Source organism: Leptonychotes weddellii, chromosome 8, assembly GCF_054177405.1.
Source record: "Leptonychotes weddellii isolate Sample4059 chromosome 8, ASM5417740v2, whole genome shotgun sequence".
Classification (NCBI taxonomy): domain Eukaryota; kingdom Metazoa; phylum Chordata; class Mammalia; order Carnivora; family Phocidae; genus Leptonychotes; species Leptonychotes weddellii.
In genome coordinates, this window is record NC_138376.1 from 6,618,717 (window position 1) to 6,639,191 (window position 20,475).

General features: G+C 38.3%; 1 long non-coding RNA gene across 1 annotated transcript in view; it reads left to right on the top strand.

Moving 5' to 3' along the window:
* The window catches only part of LOC145722924 (uncharacterized), a 44,141-nt gene extending 24,109 nt beyond the window's left edge, over positions 1-20,032 (top strand). Inside the window, exons 3-5 of the long non-coding RNA XR_014147486.1 lie at positions 5,661-5,802; positions 10,038-10,142; positions 19,879-20,032. This is a non-coding gene — a long non-coding RNA (uncharacterized LOC145722924). The remainder of the gene's footprint in view (positions 1-5,660; positions 5,803-10,037; positions 10,143-19,878) is intronic.
* The last annotated feature ends 443 nt before the right edge of the window (positions 20,033-20,475 follow it).

The window sequence follows — 20,475 nt, forward strand, 5'->3', positions numbered from 1 at the left end:
CACTTTGACTTTATTCTCGCAGCTAGAGAACTTTGGCCACCCAATTTAGCCTTATAGAATTTCCAGTTCATTTTGTTTCCTTTTTTTTCACATAAATTGTTTATATCTTTTTTAAAGATTTTATTTATTTGAGAGAGAGAGAACACCTGAGAGGGGATAGGGTCAGAGGACGAAGCAGACTCCCTGCCGAGCAGGAAGCCGGATGCGGGACTCGATCCAGGGACTCCAGGATCATGACCTGAGCCGAAGGCAGTCGCTTAACCAACTGAGCCACCCAGGCGCCCAAATTGTTTATATCTAATTGAGAAAACTTTGGTATCAGTTTTTTTTAATACCAGTTTTTAATCTTTAAAATGTTCAGTCTGAGAAGTAATGTTTTCCCCTGCCTTTGCTAAAGGCACTTCGCAGAAACATCTCATTATTTATTTATAAGGGTAAGTCTCCAGAATAAGGTAACATTATCACTGGCTTACTATTGCCTCCACACACATGAATACATTCATAATTGATGGGTTGGTCTATACTAGTACTACAGCTAGAACAAACCTCAGGTCAGATCTCTGGGAGAGCAACTCATGTCATTATTTTTGTTAAGGAATACATAAGGGGCATACGTTTAAAATTATCTGAAAGGAGATGTGTGTGTTGACTGGTAGGGGGAAGAGAACTGGTGTGGGAAAGCAAAAGGAGGCACACAAGTCTAGAAGAATATTTTGAACCATGCCTCGCAAAGGAAGTGATTTGTGTTTTCTTTCTCAGTTGTCTCTCTTGTGGGGGCGGGTTAATGATTGACCACTATGTTAGCCTTTTATTCTTTCTTCCCTTTCTTTCTTTTCTTTTTTCTTTTTTTGCTGGCAGTTAGGCCCTCAAAGAAACTGGAAGTCTTTGAGAAATAGTAGGTTGAAACTGTTGCGGGAAATTCTGGCCAGATGAACATCCAATAGACAGGTGAGGTTTTCCCTGGAATGCTTCTGCCCAGGCTCCCTTCTCTTGGACCTGAAATTATCTCATCAGGGAGTTCTCCACCATACAATGGATTACTAATAATGAGAAGGTAGAGTCACTGACATAGAAAGATATTCACCTGTGTGGCTAAAGGGGGTGGGGTGGGGCGGGGTGGGGGAAGCAGGCACAAAGTACACGCATGGTGTAATGCCATTTTTTTGTAAAAAAAGAAAACTAATATGTGTGTATGCGTGTATATATTTATGTATAGAAAACCGACTGGATTTGCTCTAAATGTTAATAAGCATTGTCTCAGGTTTATGGGACAGTAGATGATCTTAGTCCCCCTTTGCTCCCTTTTCTAGTTATCTGTACTTAAAAATTTTTTTTAAAAAAGGATACAAAAATTTTCTTAAGACAGAAAAGATAGTTACATTGTAGGCATAAAACATTTGTTAAGTACTCATAGTTATGTACTCATATTTATGGTTGATTTGGGTTTTAAACATTACTTAAAATCCTTAGGAACTAGAAAAAGATAAAGGTGAATACTATTCTGATTTTGGAGTGGCATGGGCTTTTTTATGTGTTAAAGCAAACAAACAAAAACCATAAAAGATCGATTGATTTTATCACATGATTTTTAAAGCCTCTATAGGTTTTTAAGTGGAAATGCTGTTTAAATAAGGATTAAAGACACATATCAAACTCAGATAAAATATTTACAATACACAAAATCAATTAAAAATGCTTAGCACAGCACCTAAACAAGGTAAGGGGCTAATAAATATAAGCTATTATTTATATTAAGAAATATAAGCTGGGCGCCTGGGTGGCTCAGTCGTTAAGCATCTGCCTTCGGCTCAGGTCATGATCCCAGGGTCCTGGGATCGAGTCCCACATCGGGCTCCCTGCTCGGCAGGAAGCCTGCTTCTCGCGCTTCCACTCCCCCTGCTTGTGTTCCTGCTCTCGCTATCTCTCTCTCTGTCAAATAAATAAATAAAATCTTTAAAAAGAAAAAAAAGAAAGAAATATAAGCTATTTATTTCAAATCAACAAGAAAAATAGAAATTCTTCAAAATTGGACAAACTAAATGAACAAACAAGTCCCTGATCATGCGATGGCTAATAAACTTAAGAAATCAAGGTCAAACTAATAGCTATAGAAATGCATATTAATGTATATATATAATTAAATGGTATACCATATTATTTATATATATATTTATACAAATGCACACCATTCTTTACCTATCAAGTGAACGAAGATTTATTTTAAAAAAGATGAAAAATAGTTTCTAGTGCAGGCAAGGTTTCAGAGTGAGAAAATAAAGTGGTACAAGATGATTTGTCAGTAAGTATCAAAAACCTTAAATATATTTATACCTTTCAACCTAGCAATCTCATGCCTATGAATTTATCTTAAGGAAACACTTGGGAATGTTAACATGTACTCTTTAAAGACCTAGTGATTTCACTTAGGAATTTACCCTACAAATAAACTCGCACAGGGGTGCCTGGGTGGCTCAGTCAGTTTAACATTTGACTCTTGATCGCAGCTCAGGTCATGGTTCCAGGTCATGAAATCGAGCTCCAATTTGGGCTCTATGCTGGGCCTGGAACCTCCTTGGGGTTCTCTCTCTCCCTCTCCCTCTACCCCTCCCACTTGCTCTCTCTCGCTAAAAAAACAAAACAAAACAAAAACAAATAAACTCATACGTGTAAAATGACACAGATACAGGGTTATTTATGTAGCTTTGTAATAAAAGAATAAACTAGGTCACTGTCAATAGCAGTAGGATAAATTATGGTACTTCCAGACAACAGAATATTATGGAGGAAGAACAAAATGAAAAAGAATATGGTTGATATAAAAAGAACTCCCCCACCAGTACTTTTAAATTTAAGAAGATACAGGGGTGCCTGGGTGGCTCAGTCGTTAAGTGTCTGCCTTTGGCTCAGGTCATGGTCCCAGGGTGCTGGGATCGAGCCCCGCATTGGGCTCCCTGCTCAACGGGAAACCTGCTTCTCCCCCCTCCCACTCACCCTGCTTGTCTTCCTGCTCTCGTTCTCTCTCTCTCAATCAAATAAATAAATAAAATCTTTTTAAAAAAATTTAAAAAGATAGAGAACAGTGTAAAAAAGGAGAAAATATGAATATATTTGCATCTGCTTATATTCCCATTAAAATACTCTGGAAGGATATCTCAAAAATTAATAATAGTGACTTTTGTGGGGTATAATTGGGAAATTAGGCAAATGTAGGAAAAGAATGAGAGAGAGAATATTCTCTATAATTTGGTTTTTGAAAGAATTTCATAAAGTACTCATAAAATGGAACTGTAAGATCCTGTGGAAAAGCCAAGGACCTGTTAAGGGTCCAAACTGAATAAAGAGAATATCTGAAATTAACTGTGCTTATCTGTTCCTTTTTGAGTGCATGGAAAATGCTTTTCCTTCTTTGCATCCTCAGGCCTGAAAAAGTACCTGACGCATAGTAGGTACTCAGTTAATTTTAGAAGAATAAATGAGTCACTGAAGGTTTAAAAGTTAAGTTAGTCATCAAGGAAAAAGCCACAAGAACGTCTCACTTTCACAATATTTTTTTTTCCGGCAAAAACTAAAATCATTTTTGAGAGAAGACTCAAAAGTTCCAAGAGTTGAAGTAGTGATTTTAAGTACTTACCTCTTTCATCAGCTCTAATCCTAAAGATTAATCCTAAAGATTGATCCTGTTAATGTAGATTATTAAAGCAATGGTAAAATCAAATAAAATGGCTACAAGGCAAGGCACTGTCATGCTAGGGTACCATATAGGTTCATAAACCGGGTCTATCATTTCCATCCAATAATATGCCAAATCACTTTTCCTTTTCTTGCCAATGAGAGGTATCAGGATATGCTCACAACTAAGTCATGGCAGTTAAGGAGGGGTAGAAGACATTGAGCTTAGAGAATGTGCTATAAAACATCAAAACCCACCACAAAACACACCAAGTATTAAAAGTGATCTAGTGCCAGTGTAATAGTTAACACTTGGGAAATGTTCAGGGACAGAAATGAGGTCTATGAAATGAGCTGGTAACTGTGTATCAGATTAGTGATTCTCAACACTGGCTGCACATTATAATCATCTGGGGAGCTTTTAAAAATACTGATGCCAGGGCTCTACTCCCAGAGATTCTGATTAAATTCATGTGGGGTGGAGCCCAGGCATTCCTATTTTTTTTTTTTTTTTTTTAAAGCTCCTAGGGGTGATGCTGATGTGGAGTCAGGGTTGAAAATCATTGTGTTAGAATGGAGAGGGATGGAGGGAATTCTCTTATAGGACAAGATGACTTAATCAGCTGCTTCCAGCCATTTAATTTATGCACAAACAAAATTTTTCAGATTAAACCTTTCCCTTTATTTCCTAATCTCCCTAGACCAGACCTTACCCCAAAACCCACGCTTGGATTATTAAATTATTTCCTATTGGTCTGTCTCTCTTGCTTTCATTTTTCCTTCATTGTTTCCACCTTGCACCACAATAAAAATGGTTTTCCTTCTATCAAGGACTTGGCTGTCTACAGAATGTATGCAATCTAAATTCTTCAGCTTGGTTTCCACCCTAAACTGTACCATCACCTAATGAAATCGTTTTGTTGCTCAGTTTCTTCATCTACACCAAATTGTTGGGACTGATAACGTCTGAGGTTCTTTTCAGCTCTGAAACTGTAAGTTCCCTAGTTCATTGTCGTACTACCCACCCCACCAGTAAATAACCAATCTCATCTTTTGTAGTTCCCTAAAGTATTTCCTAACGGAAGTCAAACAAAATCCTCTCCACTGCCTTACTTAATTCATGCTCTTTTCCCTCCAATGATTTTTTTTTTTTTTTTTTAATGTTGTTTGCTCCCCTGGAAGTGTTTTCATTCCCCTCACCCTACCACATTCTCAGTCACCTGGCTCAAGTTCACCATTGGGAAATGTTAGCATTTTATCTCCATCATATTCTTACTTTAGGATTTCCTTAGTACTTTGTAGTATAGGCCCTCTTTACTCAAAGTATGATCCATGGGCCAGCATCACTTGGATGCTTGTTACATACATCCAGAATCCCAGGCCTCACCAGAGTCTGCATTTCAACCAGATACTAGGTGATTCAATGCACATCTAACTTTGAGATGCACTGGCCTAAACTGTTATAACAGTTTATTAGCTTCTTTCTTTCTTTTTCTTTCTTTCTACCTTTTTAAAGATTTATTTATTTGAGAGAGAGAGAGAGAGAGAGAGAGTGCAGGGGGGAGGGGCAGAGAGAGCGAGAGGAAGAGAAAAACTCAAGCAGATTGCCTTCTGAGCTCGGAGAGTGATCTCAGGACCCTGAGGTCATGACTTGAGCTGAAGCCAAGAGTTGGAGCCTTAACTGACTGAGCTACCCAGGCGCCCCCTTTTTGTTTTCAAGTTTATTTCTTACTTGCTTAAGAAATGTTTTCAGGTCTGGGATCCTATCTTCCAACTTTAAAAATATTTAACTAAAATTTCTAATACTTTCTATTCACATAGCAGTTCACCCTGAACTGTTTGGTTGAAAGAGTAATCATCGTGTTTACCAAATGCAAGTAGAGGAATAGTGAACTCAAAATTTAGTTTTAAAGGTTGATAAATACAATGATGGGCTTATAGAACTTTAGAGGTCTTAAGAGAACATCTCACAGGGTCACCTTCTTTTACAGACGAAGAAACGGGAGACCCAGAAAGAGAAATGACTACAGCAGGGTGGGCAGAGGTAACATCTTCTGTAATACTCAGGCACACTCTCCAGTTTACCAGTTTCAGTAACAACGCATCATCAGTGTTGGACACCGCCAAAAACCAGTAAGTAAGCACCTCAAATAGATGGTTAGGAATTCAAGGGTATTCATTTTACCCGAGCCTTTACTCAGAGATCATTCGCTCTCGCATCGTAGATGATCCATCACATTTAGAGTCCTGCATCTGAGAGCACTAAATATTGGAGATACATAAATGACCATGACGCAGTACTTGGTCTTCTGGAGGTCACTGTCTTGTAACAGACAGCAAGACGGAGGGAAAACAAAACAAAGAAGCGCTGAAATACTGGAACCCTTTGGAGGCAAGCACTTGTCCTCTAGACCCTCAAAAGCACTGTATAGTACAGCACAGTGGAATAATGGAAGTAAAGGCAATCGGCTCCAAGCCTGAATCGTGAAGTCTTTACATTTCTTTCTTCCCCGTGCAATTTTGAGCTTTTCCAAACCTGATTCCTTTCTAGTGATACCAGCACTAGGCAGAGCACAGAGTTAAGGCTACAGTGAATTAACTCATCAACACTCTCAAAGCTCACTTTATCGACAAGGGCAAGTTTTATTTGGTTTTCCCCTTTTCTGGAGTGAGTGGCACAGTCGCAACGAGTGGAAAGCCGATGTTCCCTAACCCAGCCAGGCCCAGCTCGCGGGCGTCCCGGCAGGGCGCGCGCCCGTGGGCGGAGAGCAGGGCCCGAGCCGCCGAGCCAAACCCCCGCGCGAGGCACAGGGAGCGCGGGGAAGGCGAGCCCGGGCCGCCCGGGCCGCCCAGGGAGGGGCGGGGCGAGGCGCAGGCGCAGGCGCCTCCCGCCCGCCCAGGCCGCGCGGCTCGCGGCGCATTCCTGCACCTCCTCCCGCGCGCCTCGCCGCCTCCCCCCGACAGCTGATTCATTGGCTCGGCCGCCCAGACTGCCTGGCGCCGGCCGCGTGACGTCACCCATTCACCGAGCCCGCCTCCCCCCTCCGCTGGCGCCGGCCGGGCGGTCGTCCTGACAACGCAGACGCCAGCCGGCACAATGACTTCCAGCTGGAGCGGCTCAGCCAGCCCGAGCGCTTGCTGCTCGCGCTGGGCTTAAGAGCGCGGGGGTGGGTTTCTTTCTTTCCTTCTCTCTCTCTTTTCAGACTCTTGCGGGTTCCCCCTGCCGGGAAATGCACTCGCTGTAGTTTTCTAGAGCTGTGGTCCCAGTCTCCTCTGAAGCGCGCTTGCAGGCGCCCTTTCTCTGTCGCGGTCTCCCTGGGCTCTGTGTTTTGCTGGGCAGCATCCCATGCTAGGCTCGGCAGACTGCTGGCGGTTGGGTTCAGCCCTTGCAGTGCTAACACCTGCAGAGTCGAGGCTCATGCCAAAAGGCATAAAGCAAAGGAGGAAAAATTCATTGCCATAATAACGAAAATGATAAACCTCAGCTGTCTTAGGGAAGAATGTCTGAGTAGGTGTTGATTACCTCCCACAATCACAAAACAACTTTCTTTAAAAGAATTCACACTATCCCCTATTAAAACGCGGTGGTTCTTATTTTGCTTTTAAATCGGACTTCACGATAGTTAGAAACTTAAAGTTGGGAATGAACTCTTCCAAATGGATAAATCTTTCCCAAATCTGGGAAATTGTAGTGCTGTAAATTAGAATGGAGAGTATGTGAGGATCCTATTTAGAGGGAGCTAGGGAGAAAGAACAAGGAGGAGGAGGAAAAAGAAGAGATGGAAGAGATTGGTGGTTTGGGAGTAAGGCAAATAGTTCCGCAAGCAACCCATTCCCACCGTCACTCCCTATTCCCATCCAAAAATCTTTAAACCCTGAGGGTAGGGGGGAAAGAAGACATAACTTGACCAGAGTTGGGTGGGAGGTGATTCCTTATGCCTCATTTCACTTTTTAGGCCAAACTTCTTGCTTCAAAACAGCTGCATTTTTGGAACTAAGGGCAACCCTCCCATAGATAGGATAAATCTGCATTGTTGAAGCTGCTTATCTGCAGGATGAATGAGCCCAGAAGATGCAAACTCCCTTCCCACCTCTTCTAAAAATACCTCCAGTGAAAACAAGCACTGTGGCCCCAGATTTCAGCATATCCTTCTTTGCTTTGTTATTTAAGTTTATATATTTTGTCTAGTCCTCAAACAGATTTTAAACTCTTTGAAGGCAGAGGACTCTTTCCTAAAAACTTTAAATCTGGCCTGGCTGAATAGATGCACAGTATCTTTTGATTATGGTGTAAGGGCACAAGGCATTTAGTTGGTCAGGATGTCATTTATTGGCTCATAATAACCCTTGGATTCTATGTCTTCAACACACTTCCCAAATAGTTCATTACAAAGAGCCACCAGGCAATGGTTGACGATCATTAATAAAAATAATTAATATATTAGAATTCATGGTCAAGATAGGAAATACTTGTCATATGTTCCCCAGGGTTACAGTTGGTAGTCATCAGCAGTTTGTTAAAAAAAATTTTTTTAAAAACCCTCGAACTCATTTTGTTACCCATCAAAAATGAGGACTCTGTGAAACATTAATTTTCTAAAATTGCTGCATATTTAAATGTGATTGTAATTGCTCCTTAGCATTTTAAAATTGTAACATTGATACCAAATGCTTTAGAATCCAAAGAACAGTCTATCAGGTTTGGCATTTTGTATAAAATGGTCTATAACATAATGGATAACTGATTATCCCATCCACATTATTTGGATTCAACTTAAATGCCAGGTTTCATCATTAGGGGGGAAAAAAACCCTCAAGAGACTTAAAATAGATCGCATATTTAGTTGTCCCCTTCATTTCCCCCACTAGACTTACAGGTATGCCGCTCACCTGTAGTTTCAGGAATGGCACTAGCTGCCAGTGGTTCCTAATCCTAGCCACACTTTAGAATTAACCCATGAACTTTGAAAAAATACTGTCAGCTAGGTTCCTTCCCTAGAAATTCTTATTTACTTGATCTGGGGTGTGGCCTCAGCATCTACTTTTTTTTTTTTTTTTAAGATTTTATTTATTTATTTGACAGAGAAAGCAAGCACAAGGAGGGGGAGCTACAGAGGGAAAGGGAGAAGCAGACTCCCCACTGAGCAGGGAGCCTGATGCAGGGCTTGATCCCAGGACCCAGAGACCTGAAGGCAGATGCTTAACGGACTGAGCCACCCAGGTCCCCCAACATCTACTTTTTTTTTTTAAGTTTTCTTTTGAAATGTAGATTCACAGGAAGTTGGCAAGATAGTGCAGAGAGGTCCTATTTACACTTCCTTTTTTTCCACTGTCGGTTACATTTTATCTATCTATAGTACAATAATAAAAATCAGGAAATTGACTTTGTTATAAAGTGTTCCTGCAATTCTGTGTCAGCTCATCACCTGTAGATTTCTGTAACTGCTATGACAATGCAGACAGAACTATTCCAACACCACAAGGTGCTTCCTCATGTTATCCCTTTATAGTCACCTCCCTCCCCACACCATCTCTAACCCCTGGCAACCACTAATCTATTCTCCATCTCTATTATTTTGTCATTTTGAGAATGTTATATAAATTCATTCTTATAAGCTTATGACCTGAGTTTTTTTTTTTCCTACTCAATGCCCTTGAAATCCAGACAAGTTGCTGCATGTATTAACAGTTTATTCCTTTTTATTCCTGAGATGTCTTCCATTGTATGGATGTACCACAGTTTGTTTAATTATCTGCCTATTGTAGGACACTGTGGTTATTTCCTTTTTGGGGACTATTAACAAATAAAGCTGCTATGAACATTCATGTATGTAAGGTTTTTGTGTGGACATAAGTTTTCATTTCTCTGGGATAAATGCCCAGGAGTGGGACTGCTGGCTCATATGGTAAGTATATGTTTAGTTTTTTAAGTAACTGCCAAACTATTTTCCAGGAATGCTGTACTATTTTACTTTCCCAACAGCAATGCCCGAGAAAGCCAGTTTCTCCCATCCTTGTCAGTACTTTTTAGTTTATTCTGATAGGTATGTAGTGATGTCTCGCTGTGGTATTATTAATTTGCATTTCCCCAGTTATTAGTGATGTTGAACACCTTTCCATGTCCTTATTTGCTGTCACATATCCTCCTCAATGAAATGTATCCTCATGTCTTTTGCCCATGTTCTTATTAGATTGTTTGTTTTGTTACCATTGTTTTGAGAGTTCAGAAATTCTAGATGTGAGTCCTTTATCAGAAGTTTGGTTTACAAGTAGTCTGTCTTAGTCTTTTCATCCTCTTAAAAAGGTCTTTTGGAGAGCAAAGTTTTTAATTTTGATGAGATCTGATCTTTTGATTTTTCCTTTTCTAGATCATGCTTTTGGTGTCCAGCCTAAGAATTTTCCACCAAGTCCTAGGTCCTGAAGGTTTTCTCCTACGTTTTCTTCTAAAAGTTTTATGGTTTTACATTTTACATGTGAGTCCATGATCCATTTTAATTTTCATATGAAGTGTGAAGTTTAGATTAAGTTTCATTTTTTGCTTATGAATATCCAGTTTGTTGAAAGAGACTATCCTTTCCCCACTGAACTGCTTTTGCACCTTTGCAAAAATCAGTTGGTAATATTTATAGGGAGTCTATTTCTGGTTTCTCTGTTTTGTTCTATAGATCAGTATATCCATCTCTCTATTAATAACCACACTATCTTGACAACTGTGGCTATGTAATAAGCCTTAAAATTGGGTAGACTGGTTCCTCTGAGGTTCCTTTGTGTCTGTGTGTGTGTGTGTATGTGTGTGTGTGTGTATGTATATATATACACAAATAGAGAGAATATATATCTATATATTCTAGTTCCATTCCCTGTCTATACAAATTTTGGAATAATCTTATGTATATCTGCAATAAACCTTGCTTGGATTTTGATAGGTATTGTGTTTAAACTACGTATCAATTTGGGAAGAATTGATATCTTTACTATGTGAGGTCTCCCAGCTTAAGAGTGCAGTATGTGGGGCGCCTGGGTGGCTCAGTCGTTAAGCGTCTGCCTTCGGCTCAGGTCATGATCCCAGGGTCCTGGGATCGAGTCCCACATCGGGCTCCCTGCTCGGCGGGAAGCCTGCTTCTCGCTCTCCCACTCCCCCTGCTTGTGTTCCTGCTCTCGCTATCTCTCTCTCTGTCAAATAAATAAATAAAATCTTAAAAAAAAAAGAAAAAAAAAAGACTGCAGTATAATACAATGCAGTATAATATATAAATAAGTCACCACTTATTTAGATCTTGTTTGATTTCTTTCATTAGCATTTTGTAGTTTTCAGCATACAAGTTCTGAACATGTTTATTAGATTTATACCTAAGTGTTTCACCTTGTTGGGCAATTGCAAACATTATTGTATTTTTAATTTCTGAATTTTAATTGTATTTTTTAATTTCTGTATTTTAATTGTATTTTTAATTTCTGAACATGTGCTCGCTGCTGGTATGTAGAGATTTACTTGATTTTTGTATGTTTGATCTTGTATTCTGTGACCTTGCTATACTTACTTATTTGTTCTCGTAGGTTTTTTGTTGGTTTATTGGTTTGTTTTGGATTCTTTGGGATTTTTTTTACATAGAGAATCATGTCATCTGCAAATAGGGGGTTTTTGTTCTTTGTTTTATTTCCTTTTCTTGCTTCATTGTACTTGCTAGAACTTCCAGTACTATGTTGAGTAGCAATGGTGAAATGATGTTAGAGGGAAGGCATTCAGTTGTTCATCATTAAGTACAGTGTTAGTTATAGGTTTATTTTTTAATTTTTTAAAATCAATTTGAGGAAATTCCCCTTATTCCTAGTTTTCTGAGAGTTTTTATCATGAATTGATATTGAATTTTGTCAAGAACTTTTTCTGCATCAGTTGGTAAGATTATGTGACTTTTCTTCTTTAGCCTGTAAACCTGATAGATTATACTGATTGATTTGCAAATCTTGAACCATCCTTGTATCCCAGGAATAAATACCACTAGGTCACGGTATATAATTCTGAGCTGACATAGTGCTAAAATCCATTTGCTAATATTTTGTCAAGGATTGCTGCATTTATATTCATAAGCGATATTAGACTATAGTCCTTTTCTTTTTCTTTCTTTCTTTTTTTCTTTTTTTTGGGGGGGTGCTGTATTTGTCTGGTTTGGGTATCAGGATAATATTGGCTTCCTAAAATTAACTGGAAAGTGTTCTGCCTTTTCTATTGTAGGGAAGAAAGTGCATAGTAATTGGTGTTAATTCTTTTTTTTTTTAAATGTTTGGTAGAATTTTGTTATGAAACCATCTTGGCCTGGAGATTTTTTTTTTTTCCTAGAACTTGAAAATTACACATCTAATTTCCTTAATAGGTATAGGGCTATTCATAATATCTATGTTATATTGTGGGAGTTGGGATTAGTGGTGCTTTTTGAGGAAATGGTTCATTTTACCTGAGTTGTCAAATTTATGTGTGTAGTATTCTTTTATTATTCTTTTGATGTCTACAGGATCTGTAGTGATATCAGATATTACTGTTTCATTCCTAATATTATTAATTTGTGTCCTGTCTCTTTTATCTTTGTTAGTCTTGCCAGAGATTTGTCAATTTTATTTTTTATTTTTTTCAAAGAACTATCTTTTTGTTTCACTAATTTTCTCTATTTTTCTGTTTTCAGTTTCATGGATTTCTACTCTTATTATTATTTCTTCCCTCTCCTTGCTTTGGGCGTATTTTACTCTTTCTTTTCTAGGTTCTTGAGATATGATCTTGGATTTTTGAGAATTTTCCTGCCTTCTAATATGTTTTCAGTACTAAAAGTTTTCCTCTCAGCACTGTTCTTGCTGCTTCCCATAAATTTTTAGTATGTTATATTTTCACTTTCACTCAGTTCAGTGTGTTTTTCGATTCTTGTTGAGACTTCCTCTGACCCTTGGGTTATTTAGAAGGCTGTTGTTTAGTTTCCAAGTGGTTTATTTTCCTGTTATCTTTCTGCTAATGATGTCTAGTTTGACTTCATTCTTATCAAAGAATACACTCTGTGTGATTTAATTCTTTTAAATTCCTTGAGGTTTGTTTCACAGCCCAGAATCTGATCTAGCCTCATGTATGTTCTGTGGTTACTTGAAAGAATGTTGCTCTTCTTGGGCAGAGTGTCAATTAGCTTCTGTTGGAAGATGGTGTTGTTGAGTTCGTTTACACCTTTACTGATTTTCTGTCTAATTGTTCAATCAGTGGTTGAGAGAGGAGTGTTGAAGTCCCAAATATAATTGTGCATTTGCCTATATCAATTTTTGTTGACATATTTTGCAACTCTGTTATTTGGTGCATGCCATTTAGAATCACCATGTCTTCTTGATAAATCAACCCTTTTATTATTATGTGATGTCCTATCCTTCTCTGTCCCTTACGATTTTTCTTGCTTGAATTCTATTTTTTCTAATGTTAATATAGCCAGTTTTTTACTCATTTTTGATTAATGCTTGCATGGTATATCTTTTTCCATCCTTACTTTCATCCTACCTGTATCAGTATATTTGAAGTGAGCTTCTTGTAAACAGCATATTGTTGGGTCATCTCTTTTATTTTTTATCCTTTCTGTTGATCTTGTTTCCTTACTTGGTGTATTCAGACCATTTACATTAAATGTAATTACTGACATATTATGACAAGTCTGCAATCTTATTTTTATTTTACGTTTGTTCTCTCATTTATCTGCATTCTTTTTCTTGCTTTCCCGCAGGATACTTGAGTTTTAAAAAATGCCAATTTGATTTATGTATAGCGTTTTTGAGTTTATTTCTTCAAATAGCATTTTTAGTGGTTGCTCTAGAATTGCATTGTATATACATAACACAGTCTACTGGTATTAATAGTTAACCAATTCAAGTGATATGCTGAAATTTCTTGTATATCTTTTTACCTTCCTCCACTTGCAATATAATTTCTTAAGTATTTCCTGTATACATTTAGAACTGCAAAAGATAGTGTTATAATTTTTGCCTCAATAGTCAAATATTATTTATAAAACTCAAGTGCACTTATCCATATTTTTATGCATTTATCCATATTTTTATTATTTCTGTTGTTTTTTCTTCCTTCCTGACATTCCAAGATTCCTTCTTTTATCATTTCCTTTCTGTTTAGAAAATTCTTTAGCCATTACTTTAGGGTTGGTCTGCTGTGACAAATGATCTTAGTTTACCTTCATCTGAGAATGCCTGGATTTACCCTTCATTCCTGAAGGGTATTTTTGGTGAATATAAAATTCTGCGTTTGACAGTTCTTTTCTTTCAAGACTTGAAAAATATTGTACCACTTCCTTCTGGCCTCCATGGTTCTGCATGAAAAATCTGCTGTCATTTTGGTTATTTTTCCTCTGTAAATAAGATACTGTTTTTTCCTTGACATTTTAAAGATTTATTTTTTTTCCTTAGTTTTCAGAAGTTTGTCCATAATGGGCCTTGGTGTGGATTTCCTTGGGTTTATCCCTCTTGTCGTCCACTTACCTTTATGAATCTGTTAGTTATTGCCTTTTGCCAAATTGGGGGATTTTTCAACCATTATTTTTTTTAAATACATTTTCAGCTACATCCTCTTTCTATTCTCCTTCCTGGTCTCCAAGGATGTGAATGTTAGATGTCTTGTTATTGTACTACCAGTCTCTGAGGCTCAACTCATTCTTAAAAAGTCTATTTTCTATCTTCCAGATTGGGTAATTTGTGTTATTATGTTCAAAATCATTGATTCTTTTGTCCCTTCATTCTGCTGTTGAGGTCATCCACTGGACTTTTTGTTTTGTTTTGTTTCGTTTTTTGTTACTGTATTTTCCATTTCTACAATATTCTTTTGGTTCTTTTTTATATCTTTGTTATCTTTGCTGAGACTTCCTATTTTATTTGTTTCAAGCATGTTCATAATTGCTCACTAAAACATTTTTTGATGGCTGCTTCAAAATCTGTGGTCAATAACTTCAACAGCTTTGTCATCACTGTTGGTGTCTATCAATTTTCTTTTCTCATTCAAGCTGAGATTTTCCTGATTCCTTTTTTTTTTTTAAAGATTTTATTTATTTATTTGACAGAGAGAGACACAGCGAGAGAGGGAACACAAGCAGGGGGAGTGGGAGAGGGAGAAGCAGGCCTCCCACGGAGCAGGGAGCCTGATGCGGGGCTCAATCCCAGGACCCTGGGATCATGACCTGAGCCGAAGGCAGACGCTTAATGACTGAGCCACCCAGGTGCCCGATTTTTCTGATTCTTGTTATGAAGAGTGATTTTCTATTGAAACTTAGATGTTTGGGGTATTATGTTGAGACTCTGGATCTTACTTAGAACTTCTGTGTTTGAAGGACTCTAACACAGATCTGGCAGAGGACGTAGGGTTGAGGGAGAGGGAGAAAGGTGCTGCCTTGTTGCTGTCTGGTGGAAATCCATGCCTCTGTTGACATCTGAAAGGAATGGGCCTTTCATTGGGAGTTCTGGCTCCCCACTAGGCCTCTGTTGGGCATGAGGGCTTCATTACTGTTCCCCACATGGCTTCCACTGACATTATAGACTTGGGGTGGTCTTGTTATTGCTGAGTGGTGGTGAAAGTCCTGACCCTCCAGTAAGCCTTCTCTGACACCTCTCCAGTGGGGAAGGAAGGAAAACTTTATTACTTCTGAGTGGAGTGCATGTCCTGGCTCCTCACACAGTTTCAATGGACACCACTGGGGAGTCCCCCTGTTGCCTTGCGGGGATGAGAGTCTTGGCTCTCTACGTTCCTTCTCTGACACCACTCAGGTAAGAGTGTTGGGGTACCTGGCAAGGGGAGAAGTCTAGGCTTCCACTCAGTTTTTGCTGGTGGGGATGAGGATGAAGCCACAGTTTTCTCTGTGGTATTTGGAGTAAGCATTTTCTCTGTCTGGCTACAATGCCCCCTTGTCCTCTGCCTAGAGAGAGCAGGCTTTTGTTGAGGTTTTTTTTTTGGTCTGTGCTTTCTGACATTTCTGGATTGCCAGCTTTCTAGCACTTCATCTGGGATATTTGAGGCAAAAAGAAAGCCCAGGGAATGTACTGCATATTGTTCCTTAGGTGCCAACTTCCCTAGCTCGTTTGCCTCTTTTTCTTTGCCTTGTCTTAAGTCTTCTTGTGTTTATTTATTTATTTTTTTACATAATGCCTAGAGATTTTAGTTGTCCTTAGTGGGAGTAATACAGAGAAGTGCTTCTAGTCCATCTTTCTGGAAACAGAAGATCCAGTGTTTTCTAAAAGCAGCATAGGTGATTCTAAAAAAATATAGTCAGAGTTGAGAACCACTGAGCTATGCCTATCTGTTTAACATTGTAGATTATGAAGGGGTCTCAGTTTCTATTTCTGTTAGGGTTGGGACTATTTTCAAATAATTCTAACATAAGTGGATTTTTCTCTTGGCCAGCATTGAAAATACTTTCAAGGAGGGAACAACACCTTATTCTTTGGAAGGCAGCTGAGCCTGGTGGCATGGGTAAGACTTTTGGAAGCAGAGTAGCTATATTATAATGAGATTTTTGGCAAGTTTTTTAGCTTTTTAAAAGTCAGTAAAAATTAATTCACCATATTTTTGAGATTAAATATGCTATATGTGAAAGATATATCACAGAGCAAGACCAACATGTATGTTTAAATATTAGGTAGTTCTTCCCTTGGTCATGCTCAATATAGTACTTGTATATAGTGATTATAGAAGCTAAATACTTGGGGCTGGGTTCTTGAATCAGAGGACTTACCCTGGAAGCCTTTTAACCTCAGACTCAGTAATAGACTCAGTAATCTTTCTGGGGAAGATACCATTGTAAAAATAGAAATGTGGATTTTTAAAATGTTTTTTATTTTTTATTGATCCAAGACAGAAGGTAATTAAAGGACTGGGAGAACAGTTAGAGGTGAAGGGCAGAAGTTTCATTAAGTAAAATTCTTCCTACTTCACTTTACTTTCCCATTCTCTTTGGAGAGTTCCTTTTCTTTACCTGTTCCTTAAATGTTGATGTAATTTGAGGTTTTGCCCTCCTCTTCGTTTGTGTACTGACTCTGGATAATCTTGTCCAATTCAAAGTAGTCTGAAAAAGCTAGAATATCCTAATTTATGTCTTCAGCTTAAATCTCTCCCTTAAGCTCTAGACTCATGTAGTGGGTCTCTGATTATCCTGGGATGTCTCTCTGGATGTGTCACTGGCTTTTCAATCTCAACATGTCCAGATACCCCCACTCATCTGTGTTCTCTGTCTCATTAAACAGCACCTCCATTAATTCAGAAACTCAGGTATCATCTTTTTAGGCGACAAGCAACTCCTATTGATTTTTCCTTCGGGAATTCCTCAAAACTTATAGAGCACTAAGGGAAGGAATGTTGGAAGGATGCCAAAATATGGCAGCGAGGAGGTAAAATAACCTCCTCAGTTTCAAAACTCATATCCCCTTACCATCTGCCTACATAATGGGGCACCTGATAGAATTGTTAGTATTGTTCTTAGCATCTAGACCAGTAAGTTACTGCTAGTATTTGAATTTTTAGTTTCGTATTCTTTGTAGAACTCCATATCCTCATATACCATCTTTGGTTTTTTGTTTCTCCTTTCAACTTTATGGTAATCACTGTAATAAGTGGAGCTCTTATTTCTCTCCCATCACTCATTGTATTAGTTGGGGTGTAGGTTATGTTAAAGTAAAATCTTAGTTGCTTAGAGATACAAAGATTTATTTCTTGCTTCTGCTAAATGTCCATCATGTGTTGGCTAAAGACACTGCTCTGTGTCTTTTTTTTCCAAGTCTTTTTCTTCTAAATGTGAATAAGGCTGATGGAGCCTCTACCCTCTGGAGGGTTGTCTGTTGCTGTGCCACAAAGAAGTGGGGAAGCAGATATATCTTACGTCTCTCTGAAAGGTTTCTGCTTAGCAGTGATATGCCTCTATTGAGCTCATCTTCTAATGACCAAAGCATGTCACGTTACCATGCCCAACTTCAAGTAGGTTGGGAAGTGTAGTTTTACTCTATGCCAAGAAAATGGAAAACTGGAATAGCTGGTGAACATCTCAAATGACTCACTCAAGGCTCTTCTGCTGGCAATTCTCCCTCTCTTTCTTTCTGCTTCATTTCCCTCTCCCTCCTTCCCTCCTACGGTCTCATACTCTCTCCCCCACTTCCTTCCTTCTTTCTTCCCTTCCTTCCTTCCTTCGACCTTTGGCACATGACTAGAAAAACGTTCCTGGGAATTCTGCAAAAATGGGAAGCTAAGCATTCAGTACTACAGGATGGTTACAAGTATTGAAAAAAATTGATTTGCTAATACATTGCATTCTAACTGCCTAGCTAGTGGTTCTAAGTGCAGGCTGACTATGCACAGTGATCTAAAGTAGCACTGATAATAGAATCAGGGCCTAAAGAGACTGCAGGCAAATTAGACTTTTAGCAAAGACCCAAAGTGCATCTCTTTGCCCTTATCCTATAGCTCCAGGGCATGGATGTCGTTGTTACTTGCATGAATCACCATGGCAATTGATGAATGTAAAAATTCAGTGTATATTTTTCCCTTGAGTGTTTTAAAATGTTTGGTTCTGAAGAATACCTTTTCCCCTCCATGTCTATTCTGTCTTTGTCTCTCTCTCTGTCTGTGTTTTTCTATTAAATCTAGGGAATAAGAAAGCATTTTCCCTTTTCTGTAATTTAAAAGCTTTTTAGCAGGTTCAATATATATGAAAACATCTGAAAACTGACTCCTGACAAAACAGAACTCCGTAGTTACACTCATTATATAGGCATTTACGTCAAACTGATTGCTTTCATCTTTCCTTATTGGTATGCTCACATTCACTGCTAGGACTATGTCTCCAGCAGGGAGAATGTATCACAACTGATGGCCAGTTTTATACTGTAATGAGGAAGACCTGTTAGATATGAACTGGGGTACCAACCGCATCATAGACCACTTGCTAGCATTAAACCAATGCTAAGAGTTAAGCAGCATGATAGAAAGGAAATCCAATCTATTAATACATGTCAATGGTAAATATCTATCTATCTATCATCTATCTATCATCTCTCTATTTATCTGTACATATATGTATGTGTGTGTGTATTTTTTTTTCTCACCTTGCCCCCGTGTCCCCACATCCACGTACCTTCATGGAGTGCTCCCAATTATTGGCTGTCAGCACCAAGTCGCATTCATGTCCCTTAGACTCTGGGCAGGGAGGGATCCCAACCCACTGTGCTTGGACTCAGCAGAAAGTTATCCTACAACCATGTATTAAAAAAAGAAATAACCTTACAATCATTTGAAACAAATGTCAATTATTACTTTTAAAAAGCTACCTGCTTTCAATTAAGCAGGAAATTATCTAAGAAGCCACTTAATTTGCTTTGGTCTGTAATCCCACAACTGCTTTATGCTGAGTGGAGCATGAAATTAAATATGTAACAACTCTCCTAATGGTTATGTTTCAGAATGCCAGCATTTTAGAATCTTAGGTATTCTGAGTGGTAACAAATACAAAATCAAAGAATATGAGAAATTATTTTGAGAAAAAAATAGAAAGTATTAATGTCCTCTATATATTTGCATATAGATGATACGTGTTTTAAAACTGTAAAGTTTTAAAGAATATATTTCTATTAATTTTTGCATACAGGAAGGGTAGCCATTCCTGTATGGAAAAAAAATCTCTCTGACTTACAATAAGATGCCACTTTCTTCTCCCCATGGAAATTCTTACACTATTTTCTTGGGTCCAAATATAAAGTAGATTATGTAGGGATAGATTAAAAGAGAAGGTCATAATGAATTTTTACCATTTGCTGAAGAAATGCTAATACTAATCCCCTGTTCAAGGTATTCATCTTTGTTAAGAGCCAAGAATACAGACTGTTTGCAAGGGAGAAACTGTTTATATAGACATATAAGGGCACTAGTTTATGCAGGAAATTTTAGAAGCATTTCTAAAATGACACTTCAATCAGTACTAACAATGTTGTAAATGCTAGATGGTTCTCAGAGCCTCTTATTTATTTAAAACATTTTTTTACAACTTTAAAACTATTTTTATACTAGATAAATCTTTTCAAACACTAATCATATTACAAGTAAACATTTTAAAAATCTCTCTATAAATGCGGATAAAAGCATACTTGTTCTTCTGCAGTTTGTATTCCAAACCAACTCTTTTCTTTCCCTTTTTTTTTTTTTTAAACTAGGTTAGGCATTCTGCCATTTTACCAGGAAATTTCAACAAACATATAGAAGAATTTGACTGGATATCTCTTCCCCTCATGGGTGAAGCAAGGCAAGTTTGAGCTGAGATTGCATGCGCGGTCCTGAAGTTGCTCTGATAATGAATTTTTATTATTTCATTCTCAAGATGCTTAATATTCTAGTTTCAACCCCCCCCAATCTATCCATACTTGGTGATATTGTTAAAAATGGCATCCAGTTTTAGAAAACTATTATCTATAAAAACTCTCTGAGACGCTACGAAAAAGAGATCGTGGCGATTTATGGGGTTTGGGCTGTTGTTCTGGAACCAAAGTTCTCTTGCTTTTGTTCTTGAGCTTTTTCTGATCAGAAGAAGAGCACAGACCTTAATCACAGAATCCTGGGGCCAAAATCTGTGTGGCCTGAAGAGAGCTGCTTAACCTCTGGGCCGGAGGGCTATAAACTATAACGCTGTTTTATGTATACAATGGGAAGAATGATAGTTGTCTGTTAGAATTGGGAGGATTGCTTGGGACCCAGTAAGAAAAGCACCACTTAGAGTGGCTGACACATAGTAGGGCCTCATTCTCATGACTGGA